Here is a 19,628-nt window from a genome sequence, read left to right on the forward strand (position 1 = left end):
ATCATTTCTGGGTAACAATGAAGTACCTTACTGTGATTGTTTTCAATTAAAATGGTCAAGAAACAAAAATACATTCTTAGCAAAGAGTAATTACTCAAGCAATAATTTTGCTAGGACTGTCTGGGAGTGGTCTGATTGGGGAGGAGCTATTATTGGCAGAGATGTTTGGAACTCTTTCTTATTGGTCTATTTACCAATTTACTGCCTGGTGATGTCACCAGACAGGCCAAAACTCCATCCCACCAAAACAGGCTGAAATTGCAGGCGGTCTTTTCAAATCAATCAATCAAACAGCTCTTACACTAAAATAGCATTATCATCATTTTAACAATTTCACAGTGTTATTCCAAACTCATGGGGTGGAAATATATGTAACATGTTTTTGACTGCACTGGGTCTTTAATAAACCTCCTGTTTCAAAGCTCTCTTCTCTGATAAATCACTCTGTTACAGTGGGATGGAACATCAAAGGAAACAATGGGAACTCCTTACAATAGAAAACAGCTAAACATGGCAATATAAAAATGCATACCAAATAAGACTTCAAATCAATACTTGCATCCAAAACAGTCAATCATATGCTCTCGTGGTTTTGTGTTTTTTTTAAAGAACAGATCAATGATCTGTCTGAGAATGTCAGCTTCAGGAATGTCAGCTCAGTCATGTCAACAGTAACGACTCCCTAAATTGAGCTGATCATATTATTGGATTGCTCACTCTCCCTTCACTCATTGCCCTGGGGGTCAAAACTAGGATCACACATTTGTTGTCTGTAACAACCAACCACAGAGAGAGGAGAGATCAAAAGCCAGCGAGTGGTGGGCTCCCCACATCTCAGGTCTACTCATCTCCCTGAGTCAAGGACAGGCTGGTAATTGTCTTAAGGTGTGAGCATGCTTCAGTTCGGCCGAGCCGAAGTTAAGCGAACCGAACGAGTGTGCTTGCATACTACCTTAAAAGACCTTCGCTTGGGCCTCCGGGTGGCGCAGTGGTTAAGGGCGCTGTACTGCAGCGCCAGCTGTGCCATCAGAGTCCCTGGGTTCGCGCCCAGGCTCTGTCGTAACCGGCCGCGACCGGGAGGTCCGTGGGGCGACGCACAATTGGCCTAGCGTCGTCCGGGTTAGGGAGGGCTTGGTCGGTAGGGATGTCCTTGTCTCATTGCGCACCAGCGACTCCTGTAGCGGGCCGGGCGCAGTGCCGGGTGCACGGTGTAGCCTCCGACACATTGGTGCGGCTGGCTTCCGGGTTGGATGCGCGCTGTGTTAAGAAGCAGTACGGCTGGTTGGGTTGTGTATCGGAGGACGCATGACATTCAACCTTCGTCTCTCCCGAGCCCGTACGGGAGTTGTAGCGATGAGACAAGATAGTAGCTACTACAATAATTGGATACCATGAAAATTGGGGAGAAAAAGGGGTAAAATTCTATAAATAAATAAATAAAAGACCTTCGCTTGGAAATCTAGAAAAAAGCGGCAACAGTACTGTTTGTCCATTTTGAGACGCCGTAGCCATTACACACTTCCTCAAAATAGTCAGAATTAATCTAAGATAACACTGTCACAAATTTTGCACGCCCAATTTTTCAGTTTTTGATTTGTTAAAAAAGTTTGAAGTATCCAATAAATGTCGTTCCACTTCATGATTGTGTCCCACTTGTTGTTGATTCTTCACAAAAAAATACAGTTTTATATCTTTATGTTTGAAGCCTGAAATGTGGCAAAAGGTCACAAAGTTCAAGGGGGCCGAATACTTTCGCAAGGCACTGTATCTCTGTTTACTGAGGAGTAACCTAAGGTAGCAGGCGTAAAATAAATGCCTGAGTGGGTTCCCCACATCTGTTTTTTTAGGGGGAAAGGAAGCTAGTTTAAAGATACTGTATCCCTGAAAACCGGATGGTTCCATTTAAAATTAACCCCGCTGAGGGTGACTAAGGAGTGTCATGACGTTGCCCTCTTTGGGTACATTTACATTTACATTTAAGTCATTTAGCAGACGCTCTTATCCAGAGCGACTTACACCTTACACTGGAACAAACAGGATGTAGTCTCTAGATAAAACACCTGACTAACACCTTACACTGGAACAAACAGGATGTAGTCTCTAGATAAAACACCTGACTAACACCTTACACTGGAACAAACAGGATGTAGTCTCTAGATAAAACACCTGAATAACACCTTACACTGGAACAAACAGGATGTAGTCTCTAGATAAAACACCTGACTAATACCTTACACTGGAACAAACAGGATGTAGTCTCTAGATAAAACACCTGACTAACACCTTACACTGGAACAAACAGGATGTAGTCTCTAGATAAAACACCTTACACTGGAACAAACAGGATGTAGTCTCTAGATAAAACACCTTACACTGGAACAAACAGGATGTAGTCTCTAGATAAAACACCTTACACTGGAACAAACAGGATGTAGTCTCTAGATAAAACACCTAACTAACACCTTACACTGGAACAAACAGGATGTAGTCTCTAGATAAAACACCTTACACTGGAACAAACAGGATGTAGTCTCTAGATAAAACACCTTATACTGGAACAAACAGGATGTAGTCTCTAGATAAAACACCTGACTAATACCTTACACTGGAACAAACAGGATGTAGTCTCTAGATAAAACACCTGACTAACACCTTACACTGGAACAAACAGGATGTAGTCTCTAGATAAAACACCTTACACTGGAACAAACAGGATGTAGTCTCTAGATAAAACACCTTACACTGGAACAAACAGGATGTAGTCTCTAGATAAAAACAGCTGACTAACACCTTATACTGGAACAAACAGGATGTAGTCTCTAGATAAAACACCTTACACTGGAACAAACAGGATGTAGTATCTAGATAAAACACCTGACTAACACCTTACACTGGAACAAACAGGATGTAGTCTCTAGATAAAACACCTTACACTGGAACAAACAAGATGTCGTCTCTAGATAAAACACCTTACACTGGAACAAACAGGATGTAGTCTCTAGATAAAACACCTTACACTGGAACAAACAGGATGTAGTCTAGATAAAACACCTTACACTGGAACAAACAGGATGTAGTCTAGATAAAACACCTTACACTGGAACAAACAGGATGTAGTCTCTAGATAAAACACCTGACTAACACCTTACACTGGAACAAACAGGATGTAGTCTCTAGATAAAAGACCTTACACTGGAACAAACAGGATGTAGTCTCTAGATAAAACATCTTACACTGGAACAAACAGGATGTAGTCTCTAGATAAAACACCTGACTAACACCTTACACTGGAACAAACAGGATGTAGTCTCTAGATAAAACACCTTACACTGGAACAAACAGGATGTAGTCTCTAGATAAAACACCTGACTAACACCTTATACTGGAACAAACAGGATGTAGTCTCTAGATAAAACACCTGACTAACACCTTACACTGGAACAAACAGGATGTAGTCTCTAGATAAAACACCTGAATAACACCTTACACTGGAACAAACAGGATGTAGTCTCTAGATAAAACACCTGACTAATACCTTACACTGGAACAAACAGGATGTAGTCTCTAGATAAAACACCTTACACTGGAACAAACAGGATGTAGTCTCTAGATAAAACACCTTACACTGGAACAAACAGGATGTAGTCTCTAGATAAAACACCTTACACTGGAACAAACAGGATGTAGTCTCTAGATAAAACACCTTACACTGGAACAAACAGGATGTAGTCTCTAGATAAAACACCTTACACTGGAACAAACAGGATATAGTCTCTAGATAAAACACCTTACACTGGAACAAACAGGATGTAGTCTCTAGATAAAACACCTAACTAACACCTTACACTGGAACAAACAGGATGTAGTCTCTAGATAAAACACCTTACACTGGAACAAACAGGATGTAGTCTCTAGATAAAACACCTTATACTGGAACAAACAGGATGTAGTCTCTAGATAAAACACCTGACTAATACCTTACACTGGAACAAACAGGATGTAGTCTCTAGATAAAACACCTGACTAACACCTTACACTGGAACAAACAGGATGTAGTCTCTAGATAAAACACCTTACACTGGAACAAACAGGATGTAGTCTCTAGATAAAACACCTTACACTGGAACAAACAGGATGTAGTCTCTAGATAAAACACCTGAATAACACCTTACACTGGAACAAACAGGATGTAGTCTCTAGATAAAACACCTTACACTGGAACAAACAGGATGTAGTATCTAGATAAAACACCTGACTAACACCTTACACTGGAACAAACAGGATGTAGTCTCTAGATAAAACACCTTACACTGGAACAAACAAGATGTTGTCTCTAGATAAAACACCTTACACTGGAACAAACAGGATGTAGTCTCTAGATAAAACACCTTACACTGGAACAAACAGGATGTAGTCTAGATAAAACACCTTACACTGGAACAAACAGGATGTAGTCTAGATAAAACACCTTACACTGGAACAAACAGGATGTAGTCTCTAGATAAAACACCTGACTAACACCTTACACTGGAACAAACAGGATGTAGTCTCTAGATAAAAGACCTTACACTGGAACAAACAGGATGTAGTCTCTAGATAAAACATCTTACACTGGAACAAACAGGATGTAGTCTCTAGATAAAACACCTGACTAACACCTTACACTGGAACAAACAGGATGTAGTCTCTAGATAAAACACCTTACACTGGAACAAACAGGATGTAGTCTCTAGATAAAACACCTGACTAACACCTTATACTGGAACAAACAGGATGTAGTCTCTAGATAAAACACCTGACTAACACCTTACACTGGAACAAACAGGATGTAGTCTCTAGATAAAACACCTTACACTGGAACAAACAGGATGTAGTCTCTAGATAAAACACCTGACTAACACCTTATACTGGAACAAACAGGATGTAGTCTCTAGATAAAACACCTGACTAACACCTTACACTGGAACAAACAGGATGTAGTCTCTAGATAAAACACCTGAATAACACCTTACACTGGAACAAACAGGATGTAGTCTCTAGATAAAACACCTGACTAATACCTTACACTGGAACAAACAGGATGTAGTCTCTAGATAAAACACCTTACACTGGAACAAACAGGATGTAGTCTCTAGATAAAACACCTTACACTGGAACAAACAGGATGTAGTCTCTAGATAAAACACCTTACACTGGAACAAACAGGATGTAGTCTCTAGATAAAACACCTGACTAACACCTTACACTGGAACAAACAGGATGTAGTCTCTAGATAAAACACATTATACTGGAACAAACAGGATGTAGTCTCTAGATAAAACACCTGACTAATACCTTACACTGGAACAAACAGGATGTAGTCTCTAGATAAAACACCTGACTAACACCTTACACTGGAACAAACAGGATGTAGTCTCTAGATAAAACACCTTACACTGGAACAAACAGGATGTCGTCTCTAGATAAAACACCTTACACTGGAACAAACAGGATGTAGTCTCTAGATAAAAACAGCTGACTAACACCTTATACTGGAACAAACAGGATGTAGTCTCTAGATAAAACACCTTACACTGGAACAAACAGGATGTAGTATCTAGATAAAACACCTGACTAACACCTTACACTGGAACAAACAGGATGTAGTCTCTAGATAAAACACCTTACACTGGAACAAACAGGATGTCGTCTCTAGATAAAACACCTTACACTGGAACAAACAGGATGTAGTCTCTAGATAAAACACCTGACTAACACCTTACACTGGAACAAACAGGATGTAGTCTCTAGATAAAAGACCTTACACTGGAACAAACAGGATGTAGTCTCTAGATAAAACATCTTACACTGGAACAAACAGGATGTAGTCTCTAGATAAAACACCTGACTAACACCTTACACTGGAACAAACAGGATGTAGTCTCTAGATAAAACACCTTACACTGGAACAAACAGGATGTACTCTCTAGATAAAACACCTGACTAACACCTTATACTGGAACAAACAGGATGTAGTCTCTAGATAAACACCTTACACTGGAACAAACAGGATGTAGTCTCTAGATAAAACACCTTACTCTGGAACAAACAGGATGTAGTCTCTAGATAAAACACCTTACACTGGAACAAACAGGATGTTGTCTCTAGATAAAACACCTGACTAACGCCTTACACTGGAACAAACAGGATGTAGTCTCTAGATAAAACACCTTACACTGGAACAAACAGGATGTAGTATCTAGATAAAACACCTGACTAACACCTTACACTGGAACAAACAGGATGTAGTCTCTAGATAAAACACCTGCCTAACACCTTACACTGGAACAAACAGGATGTAGTCTCTAGATAAAACACCTGACTAACACCTTACACTGGAACAAACAGGATGTAGTCTCTAGATAAAACACCTGAATAACACCGTACACTGGAACAAACAGGATGTAGTCTCTAGATAAAACACCTGACTAATACCTTACACTGGAACAAACAGGATGTAGTCTCTAGATAAAACACCTTACACTGGAACAAACAGGATGTAGTCTCTAGATAAAACACCTTACACTGGAACAAACAGGATGTAGTCTCTAGATAAAACACCTTACACTGGAACAAACAGGATGTAGTCTCTAGATAAAACACCTGACTAACACCTTACACTGGAACAAACAGGATGTAGTCTCTAGATAAAACACCTTACACTGGAACAAACAGGATGTAGTCTCTAGATAAAACACCTTATACTGGAACAAACAGGATGTAGTCTCTAGATAAAACACCTGAATAATACCTTACACTGGAACAAACAGGATGTAGTCTCTAGATAAAACACCTGACTAACACCTTACACTGGAACAAACAGGATGTAGTCTCTAGATAAAACACCTTACACTGGAACAAACAGGATGTAGTCTCTAGATAAAACACCTTACACTGGAACAAACAGGATGTAGTCTCTAGATAAAAACAGCTGACTAACACCTTATACTGGAACAAACAGGATGTAGTCTCTAGATAAAACACCTTACACTGGAACAAACAGGATGTAGTATCTAGATAAAACACCTGACTAACACCTTACACTGGAACAAACAGGATGTAGTCTCTAGATAAAACACCTTACACTGGAACAAACAGGATGTCGTCTCTAGATAAAACACCTTACACTGGAACAAACAGGATGTAGTCTCTAGATAAAACACCTGACTAACACCTTACTGGAACAAACAGGATGTAGTCTCTAGATAAAATACCTTACACTGGAACAAACAGGATGTAGTCTCTAGATAAAACATCTTACACTGGAACAAACAGGATGTAGTCTCTAGATAAAACACCTGACTAACACCTTACACTGGAACAAACAGGATGTAGTCTCTAGATAAAACACCTTACACTGGAACAAACAGGATGTAGTCTCTAGATAAAACACCTGACTAACACCTTATACTGGAACAAACAGGATGTAGTCTCTAGATAAACACCTTACACTGGAACAAACAGGATGTAGTCTCTAGATAAAACACCTTACTCTGGAACAAACAGGATGTAGTCTCTAGATAAAATACCTTACACTGGAACGAACAGGATGTAGTATCTAGATAAAACACCTGACTAACACCTTACACTGGAACAAACAGGATGTAGTCTCTAGATAAAACACCTGACTAATACCTTACACTGGAACAAACAGGATGTAGTCTCTAGATAAAACACCTTACACTGGAACAAACAGGATGTAGTCTCTAGATAAAAACAGCTGACTAACACCTTATACTGGAACAAACAGGATGTAGTCTCTAGATAAAACACCTTACACTGGAACAAACAGGATGTAGTATCTAGATAAAACACCTGACTAACACCTTACACTGGAACAAACAGGATGTAGTCTCTAGATAAAACACCTTACACTGGAACAAACAGGATGTCGTCTCTAGATAAAACACCTTACACTGGAACAAACAGGATGTAGTCTCTAGATAAAACACCTGACTAACACCTTACACTGGAACAAACAGGATGTAGTCTCTAGATAAAATACCTTACACTGGAACAAACAGGATGTAGTCTCTAGATAAAACATCTTACACTGGAACAAACAGGATGTAGTCTCTAGATAAAACACCTGACTAACACCTTACACTGGAACAAACAGGATGTAGTCTCTAGATAAAACACCTTACACTGGAACAAACAGGATGTAGTCTCTAGATAAAACACCTGACTAACACCTTATACTGGAACAAACAGGATGTAGTCTCTAGATAAACACCTTACACTGGAACAAACAGGATGTAGTCTCTAGATAAAACACCTTACTCTGGAACAAACAGGATGTAGTCTCTAGATAAAATACCTTACACTGGAACGAACAGGATGTAGTATCTAGATAAAACACCTGACTAACACCTTACACTGGAACAAACAGGATGTAGTCTCTAGATAAAACACCTGACTAATACCTTACACTGGAACAAACAGGATGTAGTCTCTAGATAAAACACCTGACTAACACCTTACACTGGAACAAACAGGATGTAGTCTGCCACTATACAGCACCTGAATAACACCTTACACTGGAACAAACAGGATGTAGTCTGCCACTATACAGCAAGCCCATCCCCTCTCCCTGCCTCCCCCGGCCTCCTTCAACTAGGCTGCTGTGGTCAGAGAGAGGTCCTAAATTCCTGAGAAGACCATGCCTCATGGCCACACATTATAAGAGACATTATAAGAGTGAATTTTCAAAGAGAACAAAATCATTTCTTCCACCTCACAGAATTTGAGGTCCGAACAAATGTCATGTTTCGGACAAGGTATAAAAGATCGGTGATTCCCTTATCATTTCTTGTAACCATATTGACTTTATTTGTTTGTTTATGCATTTCTGTGAATTACTTAGTTAGTAATAAATAAATTATTTAAGACAATTGATGACTCATCGTGAAGACTGGGTTTGTGCAGATAACCAACAATTTACGACGTTTGGAATGAGACTAACGTGAGGTAAAGTAAATAATTAATTAATCAGAAGACTATGGATCAGATATGAAAATACCTGAAAAGTTATTTTAGGAAACGATAACTTTGTAATCTGAATATTTTCCTTGGTGCCCCAACTTCCTAGTTAATTATGGTTACTGATTAATCAGTTTGATCGCGTAATACTAATTACAGAGAATCTTTGATAAAAAACGAAGTCTTCAATTTAACGATAGTAAAGACACGACAGGAGCTAACAATCCACTCTCCTAAAGAAAGGGACAGCGGCACAAGTTCTCTCTGAGAGGTTATAATCTCTCTCTCTCGTGATGAGCACAGAGTTTTTGTCTATCTCTCCTCACTATTTCCAAACACAGCACAGGGTGGATATCCTGCTGTCATATCTGGGTAACAGGAAGAAGAAGCTCAGACACAGAGTACTACACCATGCTGCCTAAACTGTCTGCCACTATTTCTACTGAGCCAAAAATAGCAGTGTTTTTACCTGTGAGCTGAGCTATAACAACTCCTTTTCATCTTGGAAGCATTTTCAGCATTAGTGTGTCAAACTACTTCAATTGTAGCTAAGATCAGAGGGGTTTTCCATTATACTTAGCTAAAGAAGATAATACGCCAACTGAAAAAAACGCCCTTTTAGCAGGTAACCCAAGTACCATTCTACTGTTACAGTGTAGTGAATGGGGGAGCCATATTCTTTGAATAACTCATCGAAATCCCCAGGATATCCTCTAGTTAGTAGTCCTGAATGGTGGGCACTGAAATGATTGCCGCCCATCTGAACCTGTTTGTCTCGTACGCTACACACAACCTTGCATTACTCCTGGCTCTGACTGAAACTGTACAAACCTGCATTTATCAACTCAATTTATTTTCTAATTTCATATGAGGTGAAAGACTCTCCTCCTCTTTTAACCCCTGCTCCACCCCATCTCGCCTTCTCCAACTATCAATTCAATTTAAATGGAAGGGCTTTATTGGCACATCTATCTCTACCTCTCTCCGGCTTTCTGCTTCTGTACCCCCTCCCCCCCCCCCCCCCCACTCTCTCTTTCAGCAGATGAAATATTCAGGGGAGCCTGCATGCTGTATGTTTCCGCCCGTGTGGCTGTAGGGCTGACTGCTGCTGCTCTGCTATCTCCTCCTCTTCTCTCCTCTGGCTGCTCCCTACACTGTAAACCCCAAGGCATTTGTTTTACTCAAATACTTCTACATCTCACCTTTCTAGTAAAAATAGTTATAAATTGCTGAGGTGTAGTCACTTTTGAGGACTCAGGCTCCAGTACACAGTACAGATATGAAAATATGAAATATTTGATATGATGTATATCCTATTCAAGAAAACTGTATGAATAAGGCTTGAAATGACTTTTGTGCTTTCTAAATATAGTATAATCAAATTCTAAAACTAACTATGAGTTCACCTTCCTTATAAGTGTAAAATACATATTTTTATGTTCAGTGTTAGAGAAATGTGCATATTTTCTAATAGTCTCTCGTTCAAAATGTCTGCCCCTATTGCTGTGAACGTCTCACAGAGCTCTAACTTAAGTTTCCTGGACTTGTCAGGAACTCACCTTTCATCTCATATTAATATCGTCCGTCTATGACAAATAGTTTTTGTTTAAAATCCATGAATTATTTTTGATAACTGGCTATAAATTGATCTCTGAATGTACCACAGTGACAAAACCGCTCTCTCCTGCTGCTCTACGATGGAAGGATTGAAGGCATATGTTGTTAGTGGCTGTGATGTAAGGTCCAGCCCAGAGTTGGACAGTCAGATGAGTGAATGAAATGGTAGGAGGGACATCCCAGCTTCAAGTGGTGTCAGATTTCACATCCTGCTTCACACAGCAGACATACTTCTGTGCCGGTGAGAATCAGAGCTACTGATCAATACAATACTATGGTGTCCACAAGTCGATTTATAAGCCAAAATGTCGGTCAGAACTGGTACCAGAACCACGCAGGTCCCCAAAACAGGGGGCTTTACATCTATTAAATGGTTTAGGTAGTCTCCTCACACTGTTCCTAACCCTGGCAGTAATTCTGAATGCCGGTTGCAGGTGAATAAAAATGAAAGCTGTTGGATATCCAAACTCTGGCTGGATTCCAATAAGAATACACATCACTTTGCATGCCAGCATAATGTGACTTGCAAGTAGGGTTGTAAAATTCTGGTACGTTTCCCACGCTTTCTAGAAATCCCGTTTGGAAAATTCCTGGAAATCTTTCAACCAGGTTTATATATTTTTTTTATCTGGGAATTTTGGGATAATTACCGGAATTTAGAAAACCAACTAAATCATGAGTTTCAGGCCACTGTATTAGTTAGGGTAACGCTAGGCCTCAAAGTAAGGCCTTATGAGACGTAATTTATTGTCACAAAAAATGCATTGTCACAAAGAGTTAATTATAATTAATTATTAATTCATTATAATGATAGCATTAGCCTACAAACTCACTTGGTGAAGGCATCAGGACCAACAACATACACATTCAACAACCATGTCTCTGTCACTACAGTCATGGGTATTAACTTTATAATTCACTGAAAAGGAAAGGCACAATAGGACATTTTATTGGGGGCGTGGCTTAGTAAAGGCATTACACATTTTTTTCAAGCTGATAGAACTCAAATCTGGAACCACTACATGGTCATAGTGGCTCTATCGGTTTGAGAAATTACTACAAAATCACTACGTAATTGTACTATGATATATTAAGTGCGATGGATTCCCTCAAAAGTTTTGATCACAGTACATTGGGGTTTATAGTGCACTCCCTGGTCATCCTGGAGCGACTGAATTCAGCAGACGGAGTCAATATGTATGTCCCAAATGACACCCTATTCCCCATGTAGTGCGCTACTTTTGACCAGGGCCCATAGAGAATTGGGTGCAATTTGGGACACAGGCTTGCCTCCAGTGCAAACCAGCCCAGTTCAGCCCAGACTAGCCCATGATACGATCCAGTGCATACGAACACACTATTGATACTCCATGGATTCATTAAGCCCTGCCCAGTTCACCTGATCCTCCCATGGATTCATTAGCCTTCCCAGTTCACCTGATCCTCCCATGGATGCATTAGCCTGCCCAGTTCACCTGATCCTCCCATGGATTCATTAGCCTTCCCAGTTCACCTGATCCTCCCATGGATTCATTAGCCTGCCCAGTTCACCTGATCCTCCCATGGATTCATTAGCCTGCCCAGTTCACCTGATCCTCCCATGGATTCATTAGCCTGCCCAGTTCACCTGATCCTCCCATGGATTCATTAGCCTGCCTAGTTCACCTGATCCTCCCATGGATTCATTAGCCTGCCCAGTTCACCTGATCCTCCCATGGATTCATTAGCCCTGCCCAGTTCACCTGATCCTCCCATGGATTCATTAGCCTGCCCAGTTCACCTGATCCTCCCATGGATTCATTAGCCTGCCCAGTTCACCTGATCCTCCCATGGATTCATTAGCCTGCCCAGTTCACCTGATCCTCCCATGGATTCATTAGCCTGCCCAGTTCACCTGATCCTCCCATGGATTCATTAGCCTGCCCAGTTCACCTGATCCTCCCATGGATTCATTAGCCTGCCCAGTTCACCTGATCCTCCCATGGATTCATTAGCCTGCCCAGTTCACCTGATCCTCCCATGGATTCATTAGCCTGCCTAGTTCATCTGATCCTCCCATGGATTCATTAGCCTGCCCAGTTCACCTGATCCTCCCATGGATTCATTAGCCTGCCCAGTTCACCTGATCCTCCCATGGATTCATTAGCCTGCCCAGTTCATCTGATCCTCCCATGGATGCATTAGCCTGCCTGGTGGGAGGCCGGGGTGAATCATTAGTATTTTTTAAATTTAACCTTTGTTTATCCAGGTAAGTCAATTAAGAACAATTTCTTATTTACAATGAAGGCCATGTGTGCCTGACAGAGAAATGGGGCGAAATGAGAAACCACATACATAATAATGGCAAAACACACCAGTGTCATGACCATAGAAATATAATTACTAGAAAAACAAAAGACAACGGGAATTTAACTCCTGGGTACACTCAATATGGCTGGTAATTCTATGTCTATGGTTATGGCCCTGCCTCTGCCCCACTCCGCCAACATAATCGTCAGAGGGTCAGCAATGCATGACTGGAGAGTGACCACCTTCTCGCAACACACAAGTCATGTGACAGGGGTGTGGGATAAAGATGTTCATAATCAGCATTTCTCTGCGCATCAGAGGGGAACGACATGAGAACGCACGCACATACATACGCACACACATAGCTAACAGATAACCCAGCGCTACAGGCAGTCATCTGATGTCTGTTCTGAATAAACAAACATATCAAGAGTGTTGGTCTCTCCTATCAGAAGTGTCTATAGTACAGAACACTGATACATGCACAGCATACAGTTCCCCATGTGTCAATCATTTATTTCTGGCTGAGTAACGTTAGGTACTGTATTGCTTAATTCTGTCAGCAAATGCATAATTTATGTATCCTTAGAATACGCACTACAAGAGACGCTTTCTCCAACCTTTCAGGATAAAGTAGAAATGTGCACTTCAGTCAAACAAGACGGACGAAACCGTACTCTGGTTATACACAGTGCTGCCTTTACAGTATCTACTGTAACAGATCATCAACAGCGTATATATGTTTGGCAATCCTAGCTCAAATTAAAGGTGCCTCGTTCATTACCCATAACAGTATAGAGCACATGTAGACTATAGCACACAAACTGCCCATTCATTCCTGGTACAAAATCAGTCCATGAAAACTCTTTCCTCCTGTCCAATTCCCATGAAAGACAAAAAATATTACACAACAACATTCTACACATGCATAAGACATGAGAGATACGAATCTCTGCCGATTCACCTTTGTTGTGAGTAAGCGTGTGTCTCAGTCCAGCTCAGTACAGCAGGCATGCAGCTAGACTCCATCTGCTCTCTCCTACACTCTTCTCTGCTGTGCTCTAGCAGTGTGTGTGCGTGTGTGTGTGTATGAATACTCCAGCCCTCTCTCTGCCTAGCTGTTGTTACGTTACGGTCAAAGGAAAAGAGTCCTACGGAGCATGCTCCAACTGAACAACCCTCGCTGTCGGCATGGAAACCGGGAAGCGGGGCAGGCAGCAGCGGTGTATAAGTGCTGAAGCGCATTCTACTCACTCTCTGATCTCGGTTACTCCTCTCTCTCTCGCTCTTTAAGGGCTTTACTGGCATGGGGAACATATGTTAACATTGCCAAAGCAAGTGAAATAGATAATAAACTAAAGTGAAATAAACAGTCAAAGTTAACAGTAAACATTACACTCACAAAAGTGACAAAATAATAGACATTTCAAATGTCATATTATGTCTATATACAGTGTTGTAATGATGTGCAAATAGTTAAAGTACAAAAAGGAAAATAAATAAACATAAATACTGGTTGTATTTACAATAGTGTTTGTTCTTCACTGGTTGCCTTTTTCTTGTGGCAACAGGTCACAAATCTTGCTACTGTGATGGCACTGTGATTTTCACCCAATAGATATAGGAGTTTGTCCAAATTTGAGTTGTTTTCGAATTATTTGTGGATCTGTGTAATCTGAAGGAAATATATGTCTCTAATATGGTCATACATTTGGAAGGAGGTTAGAAAGTGCAGCTCAGTTTCCACCTCATTTTGTGGGCAGTGTGCACATAGCCTAGCCTGTCTTCTCTTGAGAGCCAGGTCTGCCTTCGGCAGTCAAAGATTTCCTTAGTTTTGGGTCAGTCACAGTGTACTCTCTGTTTAGGGCCAAATAGCATTATAGTTTTCTCTGTTTTTTTGTAAATTATTTCCAATGTGTCAAGTAATTATCTTTTTGTTTTCTCGTGATTTTGTTGGGTTTAATTGTGTTGCTGTTGGGTCTATGTGTTTGTGAACAAAGACCCTGGACCAGTTTGCTTAGGGGACTCTTCTTCAGGTTAATTTCTCTGTAGGTGATGGCTTTGTTATGGAAGGTTTGGAAGTCGCTTCCTTTTAGGTTGTTGTAGAATTTAACAGCTCTTTTCTGCCTAATTCTGCTCTGCATGTGTACCCGATGTGAAATGGCTAGCTAGTTAGCGGTGGTGCGCGCTCTGAGACCTTGAAGTAGTGGTTCCCCTTGTTCCCCGTGGCTTTTGTGGCGCGATGGGTAACAATGCTTCATGGGTAACTGTTGTCGGTGTGTGCAGAGGGCCAATACCCTCTCTCTTGACATAGGGGTAGTGTGCTCTGATAGCACTGTGCCATGCCAGGGGATGGTCTGTATGGAAAATTCAGTTGCTTACGTTCCCCTCAGCAAATAGTGTCTGTCTCTGGATTGTCATTGAGGAGCTTTAAAAAAGATATTTATTCTGTGCAGTGTTATTTTTAATATCCATGGAGTACTGTATTGTAATGACCTCTCCACAGGGATAAGCCATGAGGGCTTCAAAGGCCTCTGCATTTGGGTGGTGGGGGGCTGTGAAACTCTCCTGCCATTGTTAGGCTCAAGAATTTTCACACCTCTCACTTCACACTTCAGTGCTAATTGAAGTTGCAGCCAGATCAGTTCTGTGTAACTACAGATTTCCTCTTCTTCATCTGAAGAAGTGTAGCAAGGATTGGACCAAAACGCAGCGTGGTAAGTGTCCATGTTTTAATAGAAAAACTGAACACGGCAGAATACAAAATAACAAAGTGAAAATAAAATAAACAGTCCCGTGTGGCACAAACACTGACACAGGAAACAAACACCCACAAACCAACAGTGAAACCCAGGCTACATAAGTATGATTCTCAATCAGAGACAACTAACGACACCTGCCTCTGATTGAGAACCATACTAGGCCGAAACAGAAACCAAACATAGAAACACAAAACATAGACTGCCCACCCCAACTCACGCCCTGACCATACTAAATAGACAAAACAAAGGAGATAAAGGTCAGAACGTGACATTCTGTCCTAGCAGCTTGGTAGCCTTATTTATTAAGCTTTATATAACACAATTACCTAGAAATGATTGTCGTTTACTTTTTGCTTCAGAAGTAGAGCTCTCTCTCTCTTAAAGACACATACACACGCCTGGACACATACAATGAGGCAGGGTCGTTGTGTCATGGTCCTGGCAATCTCTTAACACATCTTAAATCTTTAATTATGTTATGCCATTCTCCTTAATCACACATCCTGACAATGATGTAACAAAGACCTAATTAAAAAGAGCTTCCCATTCATTTGCAATGTATCCTGAATAGCACTGATCTGTCCCTTTAAATATATCAGTCCTAAAATCCCCAGCAAAAATCTGCTTTTAATTTATCTGTCCCACCCTAATATTTTGCCTCACAATTATGTGTTTGGCCATTTTCTTAAGAACAACCAGGGCCACAAGTAAAATACAAAACAATTTGACATAAACAGTTGCATTCATGAGTTTTATTGACAAATGTCAACAACAAAAAAACAAAGTCAGCCAAAGCAAAAACATATGAATGCTGTAAGTTCAGAAATGGTCTTCTTAGTAGGAAATTAATATCCAACTAGTCAGTGATAAATGTGTGGAGTTTGTAGTTTGTGACAGCAACTATGTGAGCTTATTACAGTATTATAGACACCATGTCCTGAGATTTCCTATGATCTTCTATGTAGAAGAAACCCTTCCCTTCAGGATCTGCTCACAAAGACAGCTATAGCTCAGTCCCCATTAATCACATAGACTAATGGTTAGTACCAACGGATGCAGAGGAAATAGACGGAAGTCTGTCGCACAAACACACAAAGGTTAAAAGAGGTTAGTAGTCCTAAATCACGCTGGCGCGACTCATTGGGTTAACTGGATACAATTATGAACTGAAAGTGTTAATCTAAACAAAGGAATGTAATAAAATGCATATGTATATATATATATATATATATATATATATATATATATATATATATATATGCATTGATAATATATATACAGTTCTACATTGTAGAATAATAGTGAAGACATCAAAACTATGGAATAACACATATGGAATCACAAAGCAACCAAAAAAGTGTTAAACAAATCAAAATAAATGTAATATTTCAGATTCTTCAAAGTGGCTACTCTTTGCCTTTGCTTCAAATCAAATCAAAGTTTATTTGTCACGTGTGCCGAATACAACAGGTGTAGACCTTACAATGAAATGCTTACTTAAAAGCTCTAACCAGTAGTGCAAAAAAGGTATTAGGTGAACAATAGGTAGATAAAGAAATAAAACAACAGTAAAAAGACAGGCTATATACAGAAGCGAGGCTATAAAAGTAGCGAGGGTACATACAGACACTGGTAAGTCAGGCTGATTGAGGTAGTATGTACATGTAGATATGGTTAAAGTGACTATGCATATATGATGAACAGAGAGTAGCAGTAGCATAAAAGAGGGGTTGGCGGGTGTTGGGACACAATGCATATATATATGTCCCGCCAACCCCTCTTTTATGCTACTGCTACTCTCTGTTCATCATATATGCATAGTCACTTTAACCATATCTACATGTACATACTGAGTAGGTGTGTCCAAACTTTTGACTGTATATATATATATATATATATATATATATATATATATATATATATATATATATACAGTCAAAAGTTTGGACACACCTACTCATTCAAGGGCTTTTCTTTATTTTTACTATATTCTACAGCCATGTGTCAATACCATCTGACCTTAGAAAAACACCAGTTAGACTGCTTCCTTGTTTATGTTTGGCCTCAGTAATCCACCAGTAGAGCAGAAATTAGAAGCCTTGGCTTCAGCATCCAGTCTCCTGTCCTTTATCAGTATTCAATACAGCTCCAGGCCTGGCCTCTCGCTCTCTCCCCAGGGAGGGGGATACAAACAGCTACAGCTCCAGGCCTGGCCTCTCGCTCTCTCCCCAGGGAGGGGGCTACAAACAGCTACAGCTACAGCTCCAGGCCTGGCCTCTCGCTCTCTCCCCAGGGAGGGGGCTACAAACAGCTACAGCTCCAGGCCTGGCCTCTCGCTCTCTCCCCAGGGAGGGGGCTACAAACAGCTACAGCTCCAGGCCTGGCCTCTTGCTCTCTCCCCAGGGGGGGCCACATACAGCTACAGACCTGGCCTGTGTATAACATGCATCTGTTGATCAGCCCATTCAATTTAAACATCACTACATGCCAGGGAGATGGCGCTAAAGGGGAGATGTTGGCAGGATGAAATGCCTGTGTGTGGCATTCAGCTTTGGGGCGAGAAATATTTTCTCTGGGCTGGCTGGTTAGCTGGCTGGCCGACTGCCTTTATGGCTTGATTAGATAGCTAGCTGGCTGGATGCCTGTATAGTTAGCTAGCTGGCTGTCTGTATGGCAGGCAAGCTGGATGGCTGACTTCCTGTATGGCTTGATTCGATGGCTAGCTGGCTGACTGCCTGTATGGCTGGTTAGCTGGCTGATTGCCTTTATGGCTGTCTTGCTGGCTGGCTCACTGCCTGTATGGTTGGTTAGTTGGCTGGCTGGCTGACTGACTGCCTGTATGGCTGGTTAGCTGGCTGACTGCCTGTTTGGCTGGCTGACTTCCTGTATGGCTGGTTAGCTGGCTGACTGCCTGTTTGGTTGGCTGACTTCCTGTATGGCTGGCTGGCTAGCTTGGTGGCTGAATGTGGTCTCTGGGCTGAGTCTGACCCGCTAGGGGACAGAGGGGTGCAGGTGTGATGTGCGTCCACTGCCCCACTCTGTCCGACCCGGCCAGCGATAGATAATTTATGAGGGCTCCACCACCGGACTCAATAATGCAAAGGGACCGAGTGCTTTTTAGAGAGAGAGCGAGAGAGCGAGAGAAAGACAGAAAATTACCTCAGAGAACTTGTGTCACTTTCTTTAGGATTCTAACTGGCGCATGATGACTCAGGGGATGACAGAGGGACTGGCACAGAGAGAAAATAATGCTGAATTATGGGTGGCTCTTTCTCAGGGCAGATGTACTGTATGACGTTAGGAGACGTACAGTGAGCTCCAAAAGGAATTTGGGACAGTGACACATTTGTTGGTGTTTTGGCTCTGTACTCCAGCACTTTGGATTTGAAGTGATACAGTTAGAGGCATAAACATTACACCCCCCCAAAAAAATGCTAACCTCCCCTGTTATTGTAATGGTGAGAGGTTAGCATGTCTCAGGGGTATGATATTTGAGTGTCTGTAACTTTCTCACTCATGATTATTCACGATTCATTAAGGATTATCTGTAATAATAGTAGCATCCACATTAATGTAGAAGTAAAAGTGTTTAGAAACATATTCTATTATTTTTTACAATAAAAGTGACTCCAAAATTACACAACACATTATTTACCATACATTGCTATTGGGCACAACATAATCTGAAACAAAACCAAAACAAACAGCAAATGCAGTTTGTAGAGTCAGAAGCTTGATGTATTCATTGCATGCTATGAATATGGGACCAAATACTTTTGCTCACTAAAATGGGGGGACTATGTACAAGAAGTGCTGTAATTTCTAAGCGGTTTACCCCACATGGATGAAAATACCCTCAAATTAAAGCTGACAGTATGCACTCTAACCTCTTGGTCATTGTATAATTCCAAATCCAAAATGCTGGAGTACAGAGCTTAA

The 19,628-nt window shown here is 41.0% G+C and overlaps 1 protein-coding gene across 1 annotated transcript in view; it reads right to left on the bottom strand.

The window, feature by feature from the left end:
• LOC115129959 (uncharacterized) overlaps window positions 1-13,976 on the bottom strand; it is a 78,007-nt gene extending 64,031 nt beyond the window's left edge. The window contains exon 1 of the mRNA XM_065018538.1: window positions 13,892-13,976. The gene's annotated coding sequence lies outside the window, so the exon portion shown is untranslated. The remainder of the gene's footprint in view (window positions 1-13,891) is intronic.
• Between the last annotated feature and the right edge of the window lie 5,652 nt (window positions 13,977-19,628).

The sequence above is a fragment of the Oncorhynchus nerka genome, linkage group LG1, assembly GCF_034236695.1.
Source record: "Oncorhynchus nerka isolate Pitt River linkage group LG1, Oner_Uvic_2.0, whole genome shotgun sequence".
NCBI classification, from domain to species: Eukaryota; Metazoa; Chordata; class Actinopteri; order Salmoniformes; family Salmonidae; genus Oncorhynchus; species Oncorhynchus nerka.